The following is a 26,238-nucleotide window of genomic DNA, read 5'->3' as shown; positions in this document are numbered from 1 at the left end:
TCGTTTGCTCACCACGCCACCCCAATTTGGACACAGCGATATGAAAATCAGTCATGACCCTGTTCCTTGTCAGAACAGTCCAGCCCGAACTGCCAAGCCAGGTCCTCCCTGAACCCGAAACAAGCCTCCTGGGACCGGTTTCAGGGCATCACCCTTCACCAGCCATGCTAGCTTGAATCCAGTGGTGTAGTGAGCTTGGGACCCACGTCTGAGCATACCCTTCCCACTTAGGGCGACATATGCAAAACAAACAATTGATGCAGGGAATGCTGGACAATGCAAACATTCACCCCCAGTTAAAAGGATCTGGGTTAAATTGACCATTCTTTTGCTCACCACGCCACCCCAATTTGGATACAGCCATATGAAAATCAGTCATGACCCTGTTCCTTGTGGGAACAGTCCAGCCCGAACTGCAAAGACAGGTCCTCCCTGAACCCGAAACAAGTATCCTGGGACCGGTTTCAGGGTATCGCCCTTCATCAGCCAGGCTAGCTTGAATCCAGTGGTGTAGTGAACATGGGACCCACATCTGGGCATACCCTTCCCACTTAGGTCGACATATGCACAAGAGACTATTGATGGACGGAATGCTGGACAATGCAAACATTCACCCCCAGTCACAAGGATCTGGGTTAAATCAATCATTCTTTTGCTCACCACGCCACCCCAATTTGGACACAGCCATATGAAAATCAGTCATGACCCTGTTCCTTGTCAGAACAGTCCAGCCCGAACTGCCAAGCCAGGTCCTCCCTGAACCCGAAACAAGCCTCCTGGGACCGGTTTCAGGGCATCACCCTTCCCCAGCCATGCTAGCTTGAATCCAGTGGTGTAGTGAGCTTGGGACCCACGTCTGAGCATACCCTTCCCACTTAGGGTGACATATGCAAAACAAACAATTGATGCAGGGAATGCTGGACAATGCAAACATTCACCCCAAGTCACAAGGATCTTGGTTAAATCCATCATTCTTTTTTCTCACCACACCACCCCAGTTTGGACACATCCGTATGCAAATCAGTCTTCACCCTGATCCTAGTGGGAACAGTCCAGCCCGACCTGCCAAGCCAGGTCCTCCCTGGATCGGAAACAAGTATCCTGGGACCGGTTTCAGTCTAGTGGCAAAGTGAGCAAGGGACCCAAGTCTGGGCATACCCTACCAACGTAGGATGAACAAAAGCAAACACAAGGAGAGGATGGACGGAGGGCTGAAACTTTTTAGACACTCAGGGGTGAGTGTCCGAAAATGTTCAGCTCTCCATCCATCATCTCCTTGTGTTTGCTTTTGTTCACCCTATGTTGGCAGTATATGCCCAGACGTGGGTCCCTTGCTCACTTTGCCACTGGATTCATACTAGCCTGGCTGATGATGGGTGTTACCCAGAAACCGGGCCCAGGATGCTTATTTCCGGTCCAGGGAAGACATAGTTTGGCAGTTCGGGCTGGACTGTTCCCATGAGGCACAGGGTCAAGACTGATTTGCAAATAGCTACTTCTGGACTGGGTTGCAAAGTGAGCTAAAGAATGATGATGGACTCAACCCAGATCTATGACTGGGGTGATTGTCTGAAAAGTTTCAGCGCTCCGTCCATCAACTCCTTGTGTTTGCTTTTGTGTTTAGACATAAGCATGACCTCAACATCCAACTTCAACCCAGATTATTTAAAATGTAATTAACTGGCAGTGCCAGGGGTCTCGGAAAGGGAGGGCACTGTAACAAAGAGTTTTGTTAGATTTGCTCTTTTATGCACTGTTGTGTGCTACAATGTTGATAAATAAAAAAGAAAAATTGACCCATCTTGGGTGATGTTGGATCTAAAGAAGAGAACCCTTATTAATGCCATGTGCCCAATCTCCAATTTGCACTGCAAGCAGGGGTACTGGTCACAGGGCTTTGTTGGAGACCTTGGCAAATGCCCCTTGCTCATTGATCACAGCTGTAGGCCTGGTCCAATGGGTACTGGGAGAAAGGATACTGTGCATATGACATGAACTCAACCCACTCCCTGTACCCAGTATCTTCTAAACATAGCTTTTTCCAAGGATTACAGTTTACATGACCATCTTGGATACAGAGAACTTTTGAAGTGAAAGTGAAACTGTTGGACATTCTGTGGTGCTGTTAAAAACCAATGTTTCTTTTTAATATTTTACTGAATTACAGTGAACATTACTCAGTGGCTTCAAAACCCATGTTTCACAGGGACAATGTCACATGGTTGAGTAATTTTTCATTATACGGAAAAATACAAATAATGATGGATGTCAACCAATGAGAAGTATGATAGGCTAAAGCATGCAGATGTATGATATTGTAATGTATTGAGTGTACAATTCCTGCTTCAAATAATGGGTGATATAAAAAACTACATACCAGAAACATATAGGGGAATTCTCTTGACATTTACTAACCACTTTGTATCACAGTGGATTATCACATCACACGCCCCCCGTCACCTTCCTGCACAAGAAATATCACTAGAGGTGTTTTCCTCATTCTATGTGTGCTGCATAGTGCAGCACGCATAGAAAGAGGAAAAAAAGAGTAATTTTTCCTTACTGCACCTCCCTACGCCTACCCTGGGGAGATGCAGCATTCTGATGCATTCCCAGGTTTACAATTTCTCGTAAATCTTGGGAATTTGTCAGGTTCCATGGGGGTTGCGTGGGAACACCCACAGCAACACCCATGGAATACCCCTGTCACACAAAATGCTGTGTGAAAAAGGGCCATATTTACAAGAACAGGAAAAGCCAAGCAGGGTGGATTTATGTGTCCTTGTAAATATGGGGCAGGAAAATATGCAGCCGTTGCATCACAAAAAGTGATGCACCGACAGCGCAATCTGCTTGTAAATATGCCCCAAAATGCTAATTCCACGCCATTCCAAAAGCCCAGGGTTGCGCCGTATTTACAATAATATGACACATTCCTGCATTTTCCTTAGCTCTGGCACTAAATTAAGCTGCCTAGTGGCAACCCAGGCACCCTTACACCATAGTCCATGGGGGCCTGCTTTGAGGGAATGATTGTTTATGTGCTGTAATGTGTCCATTCCGGCACATGAACAATCACAAATGGTGATTTGTAACTTCTCTGTGTGCTGCATTGTGAAGCACACATAGAAGTTGCGAATCGTCATTTATTCTATGAATGTTTATGTGCAGGAAGGGACACCTTGCTGCACATAAACAGTAATTCATGACAATTTGCTGTGTCTATGTGTGCTGCTCAATGCTTAACTCACATTAAGTGGCTAAATGCCACCTTGTAAATGAGGCGAAGTCCCTTTCGCCACAGGAACGTTGTAAAATGTGATGTTCCTGTGGCGACAGGGGGTGGTAAATATGCCCCTTTGTCTTTTTTGTTTCACATCATCCCCAATCTATTTCTTGCAATTGGATGAGCCACCCAACATTGAGCTGCGGGAATTGTTTCCCCTCTGTCCGACTGTGCGACAAGAGGAAAAACAGAAAAAATCAATAGCCACCGCTCAACAGCAGCAAACCTCTCCTTCCCCGCTGACATACATTTAGTCCTGAAACTTCTGCCATTGGGTGAAAGGAGGAAGTGAGCACCTCAAAACTGACAAGGCTCTGCTGGCATGCAGAAAGCTTCTGGCCCTGTGCAGCAGCAGAAACGTTCCTGTGGCTGTACATCGTCTGTGATTTATGCTGCTTTCCAGCTTTGTACTTTGGAAAACAGGGGAATTAAAAAAATATGAAGGCGCTAAGCTTTGCAACTCTTTACATCCCTGGGGTTAGAGCCATAATTTAAATATGCCTATCAATAATTATCTTTACATACAGAAATATAATATTGTAGTGGCAGAATAATGCAATAGCACCACTGCAGTGAGTTACATGCAATTTCCACAGGGAATTCTATGCATAGCTAGAGATATGTAGGGGCATATTTACAAGGAGCTAGCACGCCACGGCATAATTAATTTTGATGCAGCGGAGAAGCAAACAGTGCTTCACACTGCTCCATATTTACAAACTGACGGATTGGATGCAAAGCACCAGTTTGTAGAGGCCTGCATCACATAATACCTGCACAAGGTATAATGTATGCAGGATAGACCATCCGCGTTAAAAGCCACGTAGAACTGACGCAGTGAAATGTACAACTTTTCACTGCGTCAATCTACGACATGACTGCGTCAAAATCATCCCTATGCCTTCTCAAACCAGGGGTAAGGATTGACACAGGTCGGTTAACATGGTTCTCGCCTCTTTGATCTCCATTGCTGGAGTTGTGTCTGTCGACCAACTCCAGCAATGCATCACTTTAGCTCCAAAAGATGCGTCATAATTTCTGACAGATCTGTGAATCCTTGTGCCATGGGGCCTTGACAGAACATCCATGATGTTGTTAGGGCATTTGCGGCAGGGTCAAGCAATCTGATGCATCAATGCCAATGCTTCAGCTCTTGTAAATATGCCCCAAAATCTTTACCTAAAGTTAAAAAAGATTTTAAATAACCTTTCGCAATTCACAAATAGTTAAACTTTCACATTTCTGTGAATATTGATCATGGATTTAAAAGATAACTAACTCAGTTTTTTAGTGCTATTGTAAAAAGTCTTTCTTCATAGATCTTACAGCACACATTTCTCAAAACTATTGGCATCATATTTCACTTACCTTCACAAGAGGTTGAATCTACTTGGCCCACGTCTTCAATAAGTGGTAAAAAAACCTGCCTCCTGCATTTGAGAAAAACACTTTAAACATGTTCAAGACTTCCTACAGTGAGGTTGTTCACAGAACAAACAAATTCATATACACTATGGATTTAGAAAATCTTTCTGTGCGTGCACCACAGCACCATTACCAATGCACAATCTGAAAATTCAGATAATAAGGGCCTCATTTATATTTTGGTGCTCAGCTTATCCTCCGCCACAGCAACGGCGTAAATTACTCCATCGCCCCGACGGAAGTGCCGACTGCCAAATTTTGAAATTTCCGTCAGCCTGGTGGGCATTACAAGCATTAACACCAAGGCTCCCCCTCGCAGTCAAAGTTTCCTCTTGGGGCGAGGGGTCATTGAGCACTTTTCAGTGTCCCTAACTGCCAGGCAGTGCAGTCTTTGAATTGAAAAGAATATTTTCTATATAACGCATCAGCTAATGTTTCTTTGTTCCAGGAATATATGTAATATACAAATCATATTGGGATGAGACACAGGCCCACCAAGCTTGCCGGCTATTTCTACATTGCATCAATTATGAGAGCTGGAGAGTTGGTTGATCGATGCTCACCTCATATTGTTCCCTGGACCCCATCAAAAGATGTCTCCAATCACCGCAGGCATGCTTGATAACTAATCATTCTCTTTCTTAGACTGAGTAGTTTTGTTCATAAGTTTGATAATGAATTAGGCAGATATAAGATAGGAAGTTAATGATGATCAGATTGTTCCTGCAGTAAAAGTGCATCAACTGCTCTTTCTGAGGTGCCTGTCTAGACATTAAATTGTTTTATAATAGGATTAGGTTGTCAAAGAGCTGACACTTGCATAAAAGCTTTCTTTAATCCTTGAAATGCTACTATAGCCTCAAGAGTCCTATAGAATCCAGAAGATTTGTTTTTCATAAGTGTTTGTGATAAAACATGTCTTATGGGCAAAGTCTGAAATGAACTGGCATTAGAAATTGGCCAATCCCAAAAAGTTGAACTTTTAAAACAGATGTTGGAGTTGGCCAGTCCAAGTTGACCCAGATCCTATGTGGAGCCATAGCATTTCCTTTGTTCTATGAATAGCCTGGATGTCCAATGCCAGTTCTATTAAATTCAAATTCTTCTGGCTTGTAGTGAAGATGGTTGAAATGTGAGTGATTCATGACAAAGATGACATGTTTTTGATGAGTCTTCAAATCTCTGGAATAGATCAAAATGCCATCCAAACAACTCCAATAGATTGATTTAGCATGTCAGCAAAATTGTGGTCCAATAGTAGCAGGAATATTGTGGTGGCATTGGAGATCCCAAACACCATTATTTATTACACAAAATGGCAGAAAGATGTTCAGAATTCCATGTTCCACTTATTTCCTTGTTTGATTCTCAGAAGAAGATATGCCCCCTTAGGATCCAATATGATAAAATTAGGGGCTTGTTGTACAGATTCTAATCTATCCTTAATATCGCACAGAGGATATCTATACTTAATAATGATCTTATTTAACCCCTTAAGTGCTGCTGACGGCCAACGGTCGTCACGAGCGCTACCTCCCCAGTGCTGCGCACGACCATTGGACCTCCATTCAGCACTAATTCCAATGGACAGCGCAGCACTGGGAAGGGATGTTTTCACGCATCTAAGGGGTTAAGGGTTGATAGTCAGTACACGGACAGAGTTCCTTAGGTTTTCGTGATCAAAAACATTGACATCCCAGTAGGACATGAAGACCTCTGGTTATCAGCCCATTATGTAGGTTTTCTTCAAGGTAGTCTTAAAGTTTCAGTTTCTTGCAGGTAATACATTTTTCAAAATGAATTTGAGCACCAGGAACTGTGGGAGTGAAGCAATCAAAATCTCTATGTTGGGGTAGAGCTATTTCAGTTGGAGTTTGGAAAAAATCTAAATAATCATTATAATGCTCAGGAACTGGTCTACTGAGGTCGTGGTTGGATTGGGCTAACTTGCTCCCTCATTTTGTTGCAAGCACCCCATGACCTGAAGCTGGACTAGATTATAGGGGCAATGGATGCAACACAGAGTTCGATTCTGCATTGGATTCTGCACAAGACGAGAATCTGTCACTTACTCACAACGTTTTCAAACAGTTCACAGTGAATGTCACAAATAATTAACTGCTACAGACAAGGGTAGATTGTCTCTTAGAATTCAGTGTGACTAGAATCTTGCATTTCTTAGATGTGAATACTACTGTAGAACAATTAGGAACTCCCCGCACATACTTAGTCTAGTGAGAGGGCATTGTCTAATCAGACACAGTGATCCCATTAAGTGTTTTAAGTGAAGCTATAGAAGTAAATCCCTTTAAACCCACAAAAGATAGCTAACCTTCCCTCTATTAGAAGAAAATTGGCTACGACAAAAATCAAAATTGATTGCTAAGCCATTGAGAAATTCCTGTGATTTGGCAGGGTCCTCAGAAAAATCGAGGATATTTAGGACTAATTGCTAGAATATCTCAGGCTCAACTAGCCAGAATTTACTTTAAGGCAGGTTTCTCTGTCTGAAGGTTTAAGAATTCTTGACACTTCTGCTGTAGAACAGCTGACATATCCACATTAGAATTCACGGTATTTTCTATAATTCCTTTGGTGATGTCTCTAACTGTCAAGGGAAGGATGCTGAGTTGGATTTTTGCTGCATATGACTGGAGTGTGGTGTCTGCAGGAAGGAATCCTGAATCTGGAGGAAACGCTGGATGACATAAAACAATCTGTTATGCCAAAACGTTGTCAAGAGTTTCCAGTTACTGGGTGGAGGACCTGATCTTGAAACTTCAACAAAACAGTCTCAGATGGTGAATTGGAAAAAAATGGGATGCTACTGGATTTAGAACTGGAGCATGGAACCATTGAGCATCAAGACCACAACTGCGCTGTGGTGGAGCAATTGATGGTTCTGAGACCTCCTATGTACCAACCAAAAAGGAAACAGGAATTTGAGCTGTGATGGATTTGGAAAAAAAACCTATAGTAAGAAAGGCTACTGGCCATCTTTCTTTGAGACCGATTCTTCAAGAAAATAATAGTGACTTCTTCTTGCCATCTTGTTTGAACTTTCTAGAAAATGCTGGCCAGTATACGACACCTTTGTGGCCTTGACCCCTTTTCTTTCAGCTAAATGCTGCCCAAACCTTACTTTCTGGATTATTGGCTAAGTAGCTGCTGTGGTGTTCCTACTGTGATGCCATGAGTGTGCAAATAGGCGCACAAGCAACATTTGAAAGCAAGACAGATGTTTGAAAAAGAAAAATGGCAACTGCACCTTGCCACCTCTCTTCCTCAAGGTAAGGGATCACAATGTTGGGCAGGAGACGCCACATTCCCAAATTCCTCCGGAGATATGAGAGCAACTCAGTACTACGTTCTATGAAGGTCTGCTTAGTTCATTTCATTAACTAATGCACAGTTTCCATATGGGAGATGAGGGTAAAATAGATGCAGGCTACAACACCTAAAACATATCTTGAAGGTACTAAAATACATCTGTTAGGTGTTTTTGAAGTAAAACACATAATAGTGCAGTACAAACTTTAAAAGAACTTCTGAATGATCACCAACATTTCAGAACATGAATCCCTGCATTACCCAAGAATAGTTAAGGTAATTATGTAGCAATACCATGTGTTTTCTTTTTAAAAAGTACCTCAACTGGTATGTTTCTCTACTTCTGAGACTTATTGTTATGTTGGGTTTAGCAGTACATGTTTTATCCTGTAAACCTTCTTCATCCATTGATTAAAGTAATTGGCAATAATATCCTGGATAAGCCTAGAGGAATATGTCTTTCTCACCATTCTGCTGTTGGTCTTTCGGTGTATCATGCAGCCTTCCAGGAAATGCAATGTATGAGATTATTTTAAATCGTGAAGACTTCACACAATCATATTCCAGTCATTCTTCATCTTTAGATATGCAGTGTCAAGAGTAAACACTTTTTTACATTTTTCTAGTGCAGTAGGTTTTTGTTAAATAGTTTTTTTCTGTACCTGAGTTTAGTACCCAGCAACCAGATATTGCTTCAAAATGTTTTGTGCAGTACCAATCCATACCTTTTGAGATCTAGACACCACCACCAAAATTTGTGTCACTGTTATCAGCACCATCACCAAAACCGTTACCATTGTCATTACGACTAACATTCCCACCATTGAGGGTGTGGCCATGACAGCTGCCAAGATGGCCGCAATTTTTTGAGGCTCCGGCAGTAGCGGCCTTCAAACCTGCAGAATCACCACCATCCTCACCGCTTGCTCAGAGAAGATGCCCCTTTGCTGCTCCTGAGGACTGTAGCTGTCGTGTGAGCTGACCTGGGCGTGTTTGCGCCCCCGAGCCACCACTACCGGCGGCCTACGTGGCTCGACACAGCCTCGGAGGCCCCATAGGAACAGGGACCATGGGTGAGCCTCAGTCCAAGATCACCCAATCTCGTCGGATACAAAGCACCACCTCCAGCCCCCAGTAGGGCCCTGGTGAATGTGCGGTGGACGGAGGGTGCCACTGCCTGCATTGAGCATCTCAATTGCCGTGGGTTGCTGGAACCAATTGCTGTTCACCCCTCTCATGGGTGCTGCCTGGCCTGCACAGCTCTGCTGTGGCTGGGGATCTGCATCTACTTTGGGCTATCCCGGAGGGGCTCGCTGGTGCCCCTGGCCCACCCTCTTGTTGGAATTGTGGGGGCGGCTGCTGTGATCGGCAGTTGTGCTTGCCGGCTTGGGTGTGTGCTGACCTTGAGATTTCCTGCTCTGCCCAGTAAGGGCCCTCTCCATATACCGGTGTGTGCAGCAAATGCTCCTCCACCCCCTGGAGGGGGCATCAGTGCTGTTTCATCCTCACATGTAAGCATGGGCGGAAAATCCGTTCCGCTCGCAAATTTTGCGGATTTTCGGTAAATTCGCAATCCGCGAACGCTCGCGAATTTACCGAAAATCCGCAAATTCGCACGCAGCGGACTTTTTTTTCTTGGTGATACAATTTTGCGGCGCGCGGTGTAAGTTCGCAACTGCAAACATGTAGGTGCGGCGGGCAGCAACAATCTCGCACTCGCGAAATTACAAAAATTGCAATTCTGCACAAGAAATCCACTAGCAAGCAGCATAGACCTTCTGAAAATGATGATTTTTATCAGAATAACTCCGCAGGTTGACATTTGCCTGCACTTTTTTGGATTTGAGGCCTTTTGACTTTCTTTGGATCACTTTTGGATTAGAAATCAACTTTCACAAGTTAGCTTGTTTGGGGCATTACAGTTGGTGTAATGCTGTTCTGCAGAAAAACTAGTTTTGCAAAAGTGAAAGCATTCAGCAGGTTCAAAAGTTCAAACTCATCATTAGTAAGCATTCCCTGTAGTGCTTCCTGACTGGGGCCCCTCCAGAGTTCAGTTGCTAGTTGCAACAATTGTATGACCCTGCTCTGACCCTCACAGCAGGCTCATAGAATAGCTACAAGTAGGCCACAAAGGTCCTGGAAAAAAAATTGCACTGCAACAGAAAGCAAATTACAGATAAGGAAGCAGGTGCCAGACTGGAATTTTAAAACAGTGACACATTAATAAATCAACCCCAAATTAATTCATGTCAGTTGAAGCAGGGCAGGTGTGCTTGCTTTTTCCCCCCATAATCTACAGTGATGATGACCCAGAGGGTGGCATTGATGTACCAGAGGGTGGCATGGGTGAAACAGAGGGTGGCAGGGGTAAAACAGAGGGTGCTGGGAACCTGTGATGATGAACCAGACATAGAAACAACATAATCGCGACCGTTGCGAGCCGACATGTAAGTTCGCAATTGCGAACTGGTACAAAACCCTCACGAACTGGCAGAAATCCTTGCGTACACAACAAAAAAAATCCGCAAATTCCCAGTTCAGTTGCTAGTTGCAACAATTGTATGACCCTGCTCTGACCCTCACAGCAGGCTCATAGAATAGCTACAAGTAGGCCACAAAGGTCCTGGAAAAAAAAATTGTACTGCAACAGAAAGCAAATTACAGATAAGGAAGCAGGTGCCAGACTGGAATTTTAAAACAGTGACACATTAATAAATCAACCCCAAATTAATTCATGTCAGTTGAAGCAGGGCAGGTGTGCTTGCTTTTTCCCCCCATAATCTACAGTGATGATGAACCAGAGGGTGGCATTGATGTACCAGAGGGTGGCATGGGTGAAACAGAGGGTGGCAGGGGTGAAACAGAGGGTGCTGGGAACCTGTGATGATGAACCAGACATAGAAACAACATAATCGCGACCATTGCGAGCCGACATGTAAGTTCTTAAATTGCGAACTGGTACAAAACCCTCACGAACTGGCAGAAATCCTTGCGAACACAAAAAAAATCCGCAAATTCGCGAGAAATCGCGGATTTTGAGGATTGCGAGTTCGCAAATTCGCAAAATTTGCGAACGCCAGATTCGCAAAATTCGCTCATGCTTACTCACATGCTTGCAGCTTCCTTCCGACTATGCACCGGACTCTGCACATACGTATGCACCGTACTCTGCACATACGCATGCCGGACACATCATTTGTCCTCCTCTGTTCTGGAAAAACTGGGCTTGCTATATATCTGGGGGATGCTTCCTGAGTCTCCAGCACCCCTCTAAGACACTGTGCGGCTATCAATAATTAGCATCACACTGACACCTTCACACATGGATAGTGGAAAAAGCAACATGAGTGTATGTCCACCACTTTGCTTTGACTGTTGGGATTTTCACTAACCTACACCAGTGTGGCCTTTTTTTACATCTACATTACAAGAGCCGCTTCACTGTCTCCTCTTTTTGGACCAATGCTCAGAGGGTTCCCTATAACCCCTATTGTGCTGGTTGGATGCTTCGTTACCCCACCCCCTTAAAGAGATCAAGAAATCTTGTCACTTTTTGATCCCACTCCCCCACTGCGCTATCATCCCTTCTACTATGCCCACCATGCCTGGGGACTCGATTTGGAGACAACCTTTTACACTATCTTCACTACTACAGTGCAGCACTGTTTCCCACAAATGCTCCAGCATGTCCTCCTGCTTAAATGGGTCACACTGATTCTAAACAGGGTAGGCTAACTTTTGATCGGGTGAAACCTGCCAGGGGTCATGGCTCTCATCCCAACATGGATGGGATCACAGATCGTGAACCAGGCACTGATACCACTAGCGACATGACCACCATTACGGAAGAACTCACGGCGGGATTTCGCACCATCAACTCTCGCTTTGATACCATTGCGGGCCCCATAGACAGAATGAGGGAATGCCTGGACTGTCAAAGATGAGTATTGATGGTGCTGAGGAGAGGATATAGGGACTGGAAGATAGCACTTCCACTATGCAGAAACGCTTGGACAAGATTGAACATATCCTGAAGCAAGTCACAATTAAGAAGGAAGACTTAGAAGTTCTGTCCCGTAGAAATAACATTAGCATTTTGGTCATTGCAGAAACTACCAGCATGGGAAGACCAGATGCATTTGTGGGGCAGCTCCTTCCTGATCTCTTTGATCGCTCCAGTTTTCCCTCCACTTTTGCTGTTGAACATGACCACTGCTCCCTTGGTCCTCGACCTCCCGAGGGTACTTCACCCCGCTATTTCATAGCCAGTCTCCATAAATACAAGGACAGAGACACTGCCCTACACCTGGCCTGGGAGAAGGACCCATTCCACTACGAGGGCGCCAACATCTCACTTTATCTGGACTTCACCCCCAAGGTACAGGAGGCCCGTAGAAAATTCAGTGATGTTAAGAACTCTCGACACAACTAGGTCATCAGTATGCAATGCTTTATCAAGTCGGTTTACTTGTGGAACATAATGAGAGCAAAAGTGTGTCCCTAATACTCCAGCAGATGTGACTTACTTTTGTAAAAAACTGCCTCCTAAGTCTTCCTCTCTTTGACAAGTGATGCCAGAGCAAACTGGATCCACCACTCCTCCACGGTCATCCTTGCCAGATCACCCTGGGCTGAAGTAACTGTTCAATTTTTGTTTGTGATTTGAACCAACACGTCATCTTTACTATGTACTAATCATAAACTCCACCAGCTATTCTACTATATTCTCTGTGTATGCCACTATTGTATAATTGCAGTTGATTACTGTCTACTTTGCATGATGATTCTTCTTAATAGGCCATGGCCTGCAAAATTGTTGCAGCGCCGAAATGGTGAACACCAATTTCATACAAATGGGATTGTTTTGTTTTTTGTTTTCCTTCTCTGGGATTTGCTGGATGTCTTATTATCTGGTGTGGGTGGGAGGTTGGAGTTCTGATGTTTCGCTATTTTTCAAATTTCATTGTCAATTTATGTTTGCTCACTGCGACATATCAAAAGACCTATACACCATCATCTATAATCTGTCCATTCACATCCCCTTTAATTATCTGCTATGCCATCCCCCGACATACACAGGACACTTGAACTCTCCCTTATCACTTGGAATATACGTGGAATTAACAATCTGCAAAAGGAGAAACAGGCATTGTCTTACCTGAACAGGAATAGCGTCAAGTTCGCTTTCCTCCAGGAGACACACCTTCCACCTAGTACTGACTTCACTTATGCCAAAACCTTGGGAACGCAACTCTATTTCTCCCGTTATACTTCGTATTCCCATGGCACTGGCATTCTTATACACAAAAGTGTCCCCTTCATCCTCCATCCTAGTCACTCGGACCCGAATGGCTGTGATATCCCCTCCAGGGTATCCTTAGAGACAAACACATCTCATTTATAAACAGTAATGCTCTGAACGTGGATGTCCCCAATATCTTTGAGGACATCTTTGCACATATGGGACGTCTGGCTGTTTATCATGTGATATTGGGTAGTGATCTTACACTGATTCCATTGGCTCACTACCCAGCAATAAGCCTCAGCTAGGGACGTACTCTGACATATTACAGATAACGACGTGCTCCGAGACGCTTGGCGCACCTTTACCCATTGACTCCTGGTTTACTTTCTATTCAGCTCCTCATTCCTTCTTGACAAGACAGGACTTATGGTTCCTGTCAGCTAATGTGCACCTTTGGGTGTCGGAGGTCGCTGTACTTCTGTTGACATTGTCTGTCCACAGCCCAGTCCTCCCCTCCTCCAGTTGCAGATCCCATATGGATGCTTCTTGGAGCACACCTGGAGGTTCCACAGTGGAGCCCTTCATCATCCGGTGTTCCATAGTGAAGTTCTTGAATCTGTAATTGAAAATTTCAAATTGAATAAGAAAACGGTTTTGACACAGGCCAACCTTTGGGATGCCTTCAAGGCCTTTATTCGTGGGGTATGCATCTTCAAACACATGGGAATCCTCTGTGATATCTGAGCCCAATTACAACGTATTGAAACAGAGCTGAGGGATATAGATTCTGCCGCCGCTGCTGGCAGGGATCCTCATTTACACCACCGCTCCATTTTCTTGGCAGTGTTTCTCGATATTTCAGATAGAGAGGTCACATATTTAGGAAAATATGCCAGAGCCCGTCGCTATGGGGAGGGAGAGCACCTAGGTTGCACTGGGCATGCCTACTGTGCCCCAACCGACTTTATAATTACATCACAAAGCAGCGGATGGACTCCCGACTGCGAAAACTGGGTGGAGAGGGAGTCCTGGCAGTATTATAATCGCCTCTATGCTTCTCGCAAGCCCAACATGCCCTCTGAGATATACCTTGAGGAGGATGAGATTGTCTGGATCACAGTCGGCCAGTAATAGTTTCTCAGCCAATCAGAGTAGAGGAAATTGTCCAGACTATCAACGCATTTGATGGTTCTAAAGCACCAGAACTAGATGGCCTAACTGGGTCCTCCTATTAAGCTTTTAAGGAACAACCAGCTCCCCTTCTCCTGGCACTGTATAATGAGTCATTGACAACCGGTGCATTACCTCCATCGCTACGTGAAGCTGTTCTTATTCTATTGCTAAATCCGGGTAAGGATACTTGCCTATGTTCCTCCTATCTCCCCCTCCCCCTCTAACCTTGACAATAACATTTAGCCCAAAGGCCTAGCCACCAGACTTTCTCTTTTATTGTGCTGATTATCTCCCTCTTTCAATTTACGTACTATATTTGCAGTACTTAATAAGATATCCCATCTACACCTACAGTTGTAGACGTATTAGATGCTGAAAAAGCATTAGATTCTCTGGAATGGCCTTTCTTGTGTGCAGTCCTTGGCAGGTTGAGTATTCCTCCTCCTTTTATATCCCTAATCAAGCTTCTATACTGCAACCCGGTGGCTCGTATTTGGATCAATGGCTCACTAACTGAAGCATTTACTATCCTGTGAGGGACCATATAGGGTTGCCCCTTGTCTCCCCTCCTCTTCATTACTGCAATGGACCCACTGGTTCACTATACACAAGACAGTCATTTGCATCAGGGCCTTAGCTCATTCACGGCCCTCTATTGCTCTCTTTATATGCAGATGATATTCTGCTATTCATCTGCCACCCGTCAGACAACCGCTCTCCTCAAATGCAGGAGATTCGGCAATCTATCTGGGGCTCCAGATTAACTGTGCCAAACCAGAACTTTTTCCATTGACAGACTCTCTACAGCCTGCACCTGCAGATTACCCCTTCAGGTGGGCTGTTGATGGCACCAAATATTTAGGCATACCGCTCCACAGAGACAAGGACCAAATATTGCACCTTAATTATGGCCTGGCAATGGCAGATCTTGCCATGCAAATAGACCGCTGGATTAAATTACACCTCTCTATTCCAGACGTGGGCCTATCATTAAAATGGTCATACTTCACTGTTTTTTATACCTTTTCTTAAACATTCCCATTACTCTATTGCAGACCTTCATCCACTCTCTCCTCTTGCACCTTGTTTGAGCCTGCAGTCAAACACGTTTTCTCTGGGACACTCTCACTTTCCCTTACGACCGAGGAGGATTCTGGGTCCCTGGTCTATACCTATATTACGTTGCTGCCTAGTGTCAGTACACACACTGATGGCACCATCCAGATGACTAAATCCCCTACTTGAGACCTGAGCGCTATAAATTGGACAGCCACTCACACTTCTCAATCCTGCCAAAGGGAATCCCATTAGATACCATTGACATTCAAACTGTATTCACAAACTTCTGGGCATGGAGCATAACTTCAGCAAACATTGGGTGGTGGTCCCCTTTACTCCTCTGCTCTTCCACTTCATGATAATCCTTGGCTCCTACTCACATGTGAAAAAATGGTGCAACGCACACTTCGCCGTCACAACCTATTCACCCTAGGAGACATCTTCCTGGAAGGCCATGTTATACAAACTACTGTAGACCCCCCCTTGTACGACACATCTTATATGGATAATTTTATTTTTCGGCGACTCCACCACACTCTACGATCTCTTCTTCTCTCTTATCCACCGCCCCCAGGTGATTTTTCTCCTTTGATGCTTGTAGTGTCTGATGTGGATTGAGATCGCATGACCTCAAGACTGTACCATCTGTGTATCAATATGAAACCTGATACTCCCACGTGGGTGCGGGGGATTTGGGCAGAGGAATTGGGAATCCACCTTACAGACAAGATATGGTCATATTGTTGCTCACAGATTCAATGTATTTCAATTAACCACAGGCATAAACTATTATATTTTACATTTCCTCACCACACCTACCTCTCCGATATAGCCAAATTTAACCCTTCCAGATCTGACCTTTGCATGAAACGCCATGCCCCGAGAACAGATTTTGCGCACTTAACATAGTCTTGCCCAATGATATCTGCATATGGGGCTTCTGACTTCACTCACGTCCCAGCCATGACAGATACAGTGCTTACACCCTATCCTCTCCTGGCCCTCTTAGGGTACACCAAGAGCATACCACATTGTCTGCAGCGACTCACTTCCATGGCCTTCCCGGTAGCCAAGTGTGAGATCGTACTTCATTGAGGCAGCAACAAAGCCCCACCTCCTTAGATTGGCCTAAAAGCATGACATATTATGACGTTAGCGAACACTATGTCCTTCTTCAAATCCCCTCATCCCACTCACGAGATATCTGGCAACCACTGCCCAAATACCTCTGATCCCTAGAACATGACTCTACATTTTGAAACCAAATCCCCCTTCTCCACAACTACAGACTGCTTCGTTTATTCACTGATAACTGATTTTCACTTTTGTTTATCATGATGATATTTCTTCCCTGCTATTGTGCATTCATGAATTCCTCTGGTGGTGAGATTCTTTACAGCCTGTCATTGTCGAACTGTTTGTCATATTTTAAATTCAATAAAGACATTAAAAAAAAACGTTTATTCAGTACCACCACCCCACCACTGCCATTACAACCCCATCATTAACACCACTTCTATACCGTGCAAAGAACATTATTTTTCCACCACCAGCTTTCCCACCACCATGATTATCACTTCCATTACCACCACCACTTCGTCAGAAGCGGTCGCTCCCTACGGCCCCTGGTCTCCTGTGCTTACTGCTGTGCCTCACTACTGCCTGGCTTACGCTGTGCTGCCTGGGTATCGTAGCGCTGCTCTGCTGCCCTGAAATTGATAGCGCTTCACTGTGCCTCCTCGCATTGAATGTGTAGAGTGCCTTTATTGCCTGGAAATCGTAGCGCTCGCGTTACCTGATTGTCTTAATTACTTGTGCCCCATTTCGTTAGGGCCTCTCTGCCCACAGCGTAATTTATTTATTTAATTCCCCCAACCGGTTTCCGGTTTCGTTTCTGCCGCCATTCTTGTTGCTGTTGTGCCCGGAGCCCGCCCTCTCCACCACGCACCCGCCTCCCAGCTGCTCCTCCCTCCCACTGAGTGCCAAGGCTCTCCCCGCCGATCGAAGCGGTGTGACCGTCCTGACTTCGTCAGAAGCGGTCGCTCCCTACGGCCCCTGGTCTCCTGTGCTTACTGCTGTGCCTCTCTACTGCCTGGCTTACGCTGTGCTGCCTGGGTATCGTAGCGCTGCTCTGCTGCCCTGAAATTGATAGCGCTTCACTGTGCCTCCTCGCATTGAATGTGTAGAGTGCCTTTATTGCCTGGAAATCGTAGCGCTCGCGTTACCTGATTGTCTTAATTACTTGTGCCCCATTTCGTTAGGGCCTCTCTGCCCACAGCGTAATTTATTTATTTAATTCCCCCAACCGGTTTCCGGTTTCGTTTCTGCCGCCATTCTTGTTGCTGTTGTGCCCGGAGCCCGCCCTCTCCACCACGCACCCGCCTCCCAGCTGCTCCTCCCTCCCACTGAGTGCCAAGGCTCTCCCCGCCGATCGAAGCGCTGTGACCGTCCTGACTTCGTCAGAAGCGGTCGCTCCCTACGGCCCCTGGTCTCCTGTGCTTACTGCTGTGCCTCTCTACTGCCTGGCTTACGCTGTGCTGCCTGGGTATCGTAGCGCTGCTCTGCTGCCCTGAAATTGATAGCACTTCACTGTGCCTGCTCGCATTGAATGTGTAGAGTGCCTTTATTGCCTGGAAATCGTAGCGCTCGCATTACCTGAGTGTCTTAATTACTTGTGCCCCATTTCGTTAGTGCCTCTCTGCCCACAGCGTAATTTATTTATTTAATTCCCCCAACCGGTTTCCGGTTTCGTTTCTACCGCCATTCTTGTTGTTGTTGTGCCCGGAGCCCGCCCTCTCCACCACGCACCCGCCTCCCAGCTGCTCCTCCCTCCCACTGAGTGCCAAGGCTCTCCCCGCCGATCGAAGCGCTGTGACCGTCCTGACTTTGTCAGAAGCGGTCACTCCCTACGGCCCCTGGTCTCCTGCGCTTACTGCTGTGCCTCTCTACTGCCTGGCTTACACTGTGCTGCATGTGTATCGTAGTGCTGCTCTGCTGCCCTGAAATTGATAGCGCTTCACTGTGCCTGCTCGCATTGAATGTGTAGAGTGCCTTTATTGCCTGGAAATCGTAGCGCTCGCATTACCTGATTGTCTTAATTACTTGTGCCCCATTTCGTTAGTGCCTCTCTGCCCACAGCGTAATTTATTTATTTAATTCCCCCAACCGGTTTCCGGTTTCGTTCCTGCCGCCATTCTTGTTGTTGTTGTGCCCGGAGCCCGCCCTCTCCACCATGCACCCGCCTCCCAGCTGCTCCTCCCTCGCCCCTCCCCTTCCACTAGCCATATATGACAGATGCAATCGCGTGCAGCGTTCACGCGCAGTGGTCGCGCCCCATGCGTGCCGAAGGTGCGCCAAAGGTAAGCCCGTCTACGCCCGTCCGCGCCTGGACCACGCCCAGCGCTAGACCTCCTGGTCCCCGCAAACCGCACTCCTCCTGCATAACGTATGACGCAGCCACCCTCTTAGCCCTTAACCCCGGACGCACACCACAATGCTACAAAGCTGCCCCAGGACGTACCCACGGTCCCTTCGCCTGCCACTCCTGCAAGTTCGCCTGTATCAAGACCCACACCAAATCCATGACCTCCAAACACAGCTCCGACTCTAACCACCTGAAGTGCATCCTGCTGAACACCCGCTCGGTTCACAGACACGCCACTGAACTCTGGGACCTACTTGACACTGCGTCACCGGACATCGCCTTCCTTACAAAAACCTGGATGAACGCATCATCAGCACCCGACATCGCCATAGCCATCCCGGACGCTTACAAGATCATCCGAAAAGACTGCACCAACCAAACAGGAGGAGGCATCGCCATCGTCCATATAACACCATCAGAATCACGACCAGCACCAACGATAACCTTGCAACCGCCGAACACCTCCACTTCCAGATCCACACCGACCCCAGGACCACACTTAGAGGCACCCTCATCTACAGACCACCAGGAACCCGTAAACAATTCAGCAAAGACTTCACTGATTTCATCAGCCCACATGCCCTCCCCTCCGAGAACTACATTCTACTGGGTGACCTCAACTTCCACCTGGATAAGAAAAACGACTGCAACACCACCACCCTTCTAGACAACCTGGCCAATCTCGGACTCAAACAACTCGTTGACTCCCCCACCCATGTAGCCGGACATACGCTCGACTCTATCTTCACCTCCTGCAAACACATCTCCTTCGATCACACCACAGCTCTCCATTGGACGGACCACAGCTGTGTTCACTTCAGTTTCAAAACTACCACGATCCACAAACCCCCACAACCTATTCCTCAAAGATACTGGAACAAAATCACCACCGACCAACTCCTCACATCGCTCAACCAAAACCCTCCCACCCTCTCATCGGACCCAAACGAAGCTGTGACCAAACTCGAACAATGGATCACTCACAACATTGACGAATTAGCACCCTTAAAAAACCACCAAACCAAACAGGGTAGCAAAAAGGCCCCCTGGTTCAACGATGACCTTAAGAAATCCAAGAAACTATGCCGTCCTCTCGAGAAAACATGGAGAAAAAAAACAACCATTGACAACCTGACCACCTTCAAGACAGCCACCCGCAAACACCACCAATTGATCCGATCCACCAAGAAATCAGCATTTAAGGATCGACTCGACAACAACGCCTAAAACAGCAAGGAACTTTTCAACATCATCAAAGAATTTACCAACCCCACCGCAGCCTCAAACGACATTACTCCCTCCCAAGACCTCTTCGATTCATTATCCTCTTTCTTCTACAACAAAATCGCCGACATACATAACAGCTTTAAGAACATTTCCAAAGAACAGTCCACTCCACCCACCTCCGAACGTAAACCGCTCTCTAGCAACCTTAGCGCCTGGAACCCAATCACCACTGAAGACACCATCCGCCTAATGAACTCCATCCATTCAGGTTCGCCAACCGACCCCTGTCCCCACCACATCTTCAACAAAGCAGACTCCATCATCGCACCCCATCTCCGTGATGTCATCAACTGCTCCTTCAACTCCGCTACCTTCCCAGAAAGCTGGAAACACGCCGATCTCAGCGCTCTCCTGAAGAAACCCACAGCAGACCCCTCTGAACTTAAGAACTACAGCCCCATTTCCCTCCTCCCATTCCCTGCTAAAGTCATTGAGAAAGCCGTCAATAGCCAGCTCGCCGCCTTCCTTGAATCCAACAACTCCCTCGACTCCTCACAGTCCGGCTTTCGAGCCAAACACAGCACCGAAACCGCCTTCATTGCAGCGACAGACAACATCCGATCGCTACTGGACAACGGAGAAACAGTTGCCCTCATCCTACTCGACCTCTCCGCCGCCTTCGACACAGCCTGTCATAGCACCCTCTGACAACGCCTCAGCAACATCGGAATACAAGGAAAAGCCTTGGACTGGATCATCTCATTCCTCGCCGGGAGAACCCAGAGAGTCCGACTCCCCCCATTCAAATCAGAGGCCACCGAAGTCATCTGCGGAGTACCACAAGGATCATCACTCAGTCCCACCCTCTTCAACGTTAACATGAGCCCCCTCGTGTCCATCGCGCGACAACACATCCTCAACATCATCTCCTACGCTGACGACACCCAGCTGATCCTTTCCCTCACCAAAGACCCTAACACCGCCAAAACCAATCTTCATGAAGGCTTGAAAGAAGTAGCCGAATGGATGAAAAACAGCCGCCTAAAACTTAACTCAGACAAAACGGAAGTCCTCATCCTAGGGTCATCCCCCTCTGCCTGGGACGACTCATGGTGGCCATCGGCCCTGGGCACAGCACCCATACCCACAGACCACGCACGTAACCTAGGCTTCATCCTAGACTCCTCCCTCTCGATGACCAGACAAGTCAACGTCGTCTCATCCTCTTGCTTCAACGTACTTCGTATGCTCAAAAAAATTTTCAGTTGGATCCCCACAGAAACAAGAAAGACTGTCACCCACGCACTGGTCACTAGCCGACTGGACTATGGTAACACCCTCTACGCCAGAACCACAGCCAAATTACAGAAAAAACTCCAACGCATCCAAAATGCATCAGCCAGACTCATATTAGACATCCCTCCCCAAGCTCACATCACCGGCCACCTGAAAGACCTCCACTGGCTTCCCGTCAACAAGAGAATAACGTTCCGTCTCCTCACTCACGCACACAAGGCCCTCTACAAACTAGGACCCGATTGCCTCAACACACGACTGTCCTTCTACACACCCACCCGCCAACTAAGATCCTCCAATCAAGCCCTCGCCGCAGTTCCGCGCATCCACAGATCCACCATGGAAGGAAGATCTTTCTCCTACCTGGCGGCCAAGACCTGGAATTCTCTCCCCACTCACCTCCGCCTCACACAGAACCACATTTCCTTCGGAAAGGAACTTAAAACCTGGCTATTCAATAAATAATGCAACCCATCCCACAAGCGCCTTGAGACCCTCTGGGCGAGTAGTGCGCTATACAAATTCCTGAACTTGAACTTGAACTACTACCAGCACTACCACTAACATGATGTTTTTGTGCGTTTGTCTATGTAAGTGCATTTTGTGTTTTGCAGAGCTGTATGTGACAGAGAGTGATTTCGGTATATGTGTGAGACACAGTTTGTGTGTGGTACCAGTGATAAAACAAGCATTGGCAAAGCCAATGCATTTGACTTATTAACAGGGTAAACTCATACAAAATGATTTTGCGCAAGCCTGTGTTTGCATACATTATCATAGTATAGCCAGTTTTATTGAATTTGTCAGTGTCTGTTTACACCCATTGCAGTTTTAAACTCCAATAATACCTTTGTTTTTCCAGTAAACAAATTTATAAGTTATGTTTAAGTAATGCTCGCTATTCATTTTTTTTTGATTTTGTCACTTTTGATCACGGTAAATCACATTATCTTAAAAATCAACTCACTGATATACATTTTATCAGAGTCAAATGCAAGACATTCTAAGAGGTCTTTGCTGGGATTCAAAGCGGTGTCCTACTGGTTACACGTAAAACCCTAACACGAGATAGTGAGGTTCATGCTCTGACTGTCATTCAAAATATCGATCCAGTTTTGGAAAACATTTGTGAGAAACATCCAATAGTGTGCAGGAGAAAAAATATGATTTATTTCTCATTTCACATGAAAATGCAAAGTACACAAATGCATTCACAAAGGTAACTTACACTTTCGAGTAGGGTTACACTTCTGAGAAAGCTTACTACTTTTCTGTACTCACAAATTGCATTTTTATAGTAACTAACACTTAGGGGTACCTTACACTTGTGAGCATTTTAGAAGTAAGCCCTTGTATGGCCAAATATTGTACTGCAACACCCTTTCGTAGAAAATAATGGAGGTAGGTACTTAAAATATAACCCCATGGGAAATAATGTTAAATACATTTGATCATTCAAAATAGTTAAAAATATAAATAAATATACATTTGTGTTCGAAAACATAAATAAATATTACATAGTTATAATTTAACCATACAATATTTGATAACCTATTTTCATTTAAAACATAATGCAACAGTACATTTTAATTAAAATAATTACATTAATTGTAAATAATCCTATAGATGATTTTTAATAATTAATAATGCGCAATTTAAAAATATTCGGCAGGTGGGAATTAATTGTTTTAATTTAAATTTCAGAACATTAATTTGATGTAATTTAATATGTTTCAATTAATTCAAGTTTTAACTCAAAATTCATTTATTCGTGGTGTATCTATTATAATTTTTACATCATTTAAAGTAAACACATGAAAATAATTTAAATCAATATTTAACATAACATATTTAAAAATGGTATGTTCCTGTTAATATTATATATTTTTAATGTTCCCAATACTTTACCAGTGGGAGATACTGCAGTTGGTTCAAGATCTTCCCATGGTAATGCATTTGGAAAATTGGTACTGTCTTTGCATTCACCTTTCACATCGCAACAGGCAGTACAATTTTACTCATCAATGAAAGGGAGCAAGAATGGTGGCCGACATGGATGGGTCATTAGTTCATGTAATGTATTGCTCACGTAATATACTACTAAAACCTATAGAAGCTACAAAGTGCGGAATAGAAAGGTAGGAATATGAAAGGGAACTACATGGAAGTAGTGAGTGGTTCACGTTCAACCGCTGGGCAGATGTCTGAGTCTTCAGATGTTTGCAAATCTATACTTTTGAGACATCCAACAAAGGATAGTTTCATAGAAAGGGAGCTTTGTTGGCGCTGCACTTTGCCTCTCCACATCTAACAAATAGATGTAAAAATAGCATTCCATAAAGAAATCACACTTTCCACCTTCCATAAGAAATGAATTCAGACATTTTTCAGAAGACCAAAAATAAAGTACAAAAATAAGCATTTCAAGACGTAAAAATATGGATTTCAGGATTGGAAAAGCATAATTGTGATTGTTTTTGTGAGTTTATAACACTATGGTCCGGATCGAATTACATTTATGCAGCACAGTGCTGCCAAAAAAAGTCAGCAAAACTTTTTTTAAAGAATGGAAAAAAGCTGAGCAACTATATTTAACAAGAGCTGCGCACAGATGATGTTATTGGCTGCGCTCGCTCTAAGAAAGCTCAATTAGCGCTTTGCAAATGGGACCCTCCAGAACATTTTCAATGTAAGGATAATGTTCCAAGGGTAAGCAATGTAATTACACAGTATAAGCAATATAATTACACATTTTATTTGCGGGAATACCACCCGATATTCTGCGTCCCTTGTTGTCTCCTTATTTAATTTATGTTGGAATGTAATGCAATACTAGGTTGCCCTAGTACATCTGGTGTTTCGTGAAAAACTATGGTTGCTAGCTATGTTTCTGCCATATTCTGCTCCTCTTGTATAGATTAGCAGGATGTTGGCTCCTTTTTTTACAAACCGATTTTGCACTACACTAGCTTCAACTTTTCCATGCAAAAAGTTGAATGATGCTTTTCGGGAAGTAGATTGCGATGATTCTACGTTTTTTGCTTTTCTTTCTTCCTTTGCTGTAAGTCCCATTATTTTTTAATAGAGATGTTTTTTATTTAATTTGTATTATATTATTGACCTACAGTCCTTGGGATTGTTTCCTATGACTTGTTGCCTTCAGACCTCCTCAATTTGCTGACTTCGTTTTTGCTGGCTTTAGGACTCTGGGCACTTTACCACTGCTAAAAGGTGCTAAAGTGCACATGCTCTATACTTTAAGCATGGTAGCATTAGCTTATCCACGGTGGGCATATTTAATAGACTTATAAATCTTGAATAAAGTTTACTACATGTGCCCAGGGCCTGTAAATTAAATGCTACTAGTGGGCCTGCAGCACTGATTGCGCCACCCACGTCAGTAGCCTTTTAAACATGTCTCAGGACTGCCATTGCAGAGTCTGTGTGTGCAGTTTTAAACTACCAGGTCGACCTGGCAAGTTAACCCTCTTGCCAGGTCCAAACCTTCCTTTTTAGGTCTCGCCTCTCAATGCTCATGCGCATTGAGCAGAGCGAGACTTTAGCGTCTTAAACAGACTTTACCCAACTAGTATCCCAACTGGCGATTTAGTGCTGTGCCCGTGCGCTTTTAGGTCAATGCGCAAGCGCATTGACCTAAAATGCGCATGCACATCATCGAATCGCCATCTGTTCCCCAGCAGCACTCCTCCCACACCTTTGAAGTGAAGCTTAGCTTCACTTCAAAGGACCCTGCTGCTTCACACCCTCATCGCCGCTCTCCCCGCTTGGCCCCCTCCCCTGCCCGCCGTGTCGCATTTCTCCTCCCCCCTCCCCTTCTCTGCCTTCCCTCATCGCCGCTCTCCCCGCTCGGCCCCCTCCCCTGCCCGCCGTGTCGCATTTCTCCTCCCCCCTCCCCTTCTCTGCCTTCCCTCCATCTTGTTTTCACAGAAGGCGTGCTGGCTTTAATCAGGCTCCTTTGTTTGTACTTCTGCGATCTCATAACCCAAGCTCAGCTCGTTTCCTTTTTGTTTTGTCTGTCCAGTGGGATTATTGGTTTAATTTATTTTCCGCATCCTTTCCTCCTTCCCGTGTTATTACCCAGGTGTGCAGGGAGCAATACTGCTCACTCATGGAACACTGCTCATTCCCCCACGGACCTCCTCCCGAGGTGGCAGGCACATTGGCCGATCCTTCCCCTCACCTCCTGGGGCTGGCGAACCCTACTTGCAGCCTGCTGGTGCACCGCAGTGTTCCTCGCGATGCAATAATAGGTGTGCCTCTTTTATTCTGTTTGCCACAGTTAGGTATTAGTACTCCTTTTACTCTGTGTCTGTGCTTTAAGCTACTAGAAGCCGTTTGACCCATTGCAAAATAGGATCTCAGAGAAGTATTGTACATTATATATGTAAAGCGTAAGTGCCTCTCTAGGAAGCACTGTAAGATTTAAAACTTCAGGCCTAGAAAAGAGAAGTACATTTATTAAGATTTTTTTTACTCAGATTTAAAACTTCAGGCCCAGAAAGAGAAGTAAATGTATTAAGATTTTTTTTAATCAAAGGGCTCTCTTGAAATAATTGGTGTTTTGAGAACATCTGTGGTGTCAAAGGACTTTTTGCTCCAGCCGTGAACAGGAAATGCTAATTACCATACATACCTCCAGAATCCTTTGCGCACAAAACATCGTGTTTATGAGGCTGACAGGTAATAGAGTACAGTTCGGAGTTTTGCTCCTGGTTTCTTATTGCCCATTGACACTGTGGTTTGCACACTCTG

Source organism: Lissotriton vulgaris, chromosome 2_1 (assembly GCF_964263255.1).
Source record: "Lissotriton vulgaris chromosome 2_1, aLisVul1.2, whole genome shotgun sequence".
Taxonomy (NCBI): domain Eukaryota; kingdom Metazoa; phylum Chordata; class Amphibia; order Caudata; family Salamandridae; genus Lissotriton; species Lissotriton vulgaris.
The sequence above is the reverse complement of the archived record's forward strand: the minus strand, read 5'-3'. Positions refer to the sequence as shown.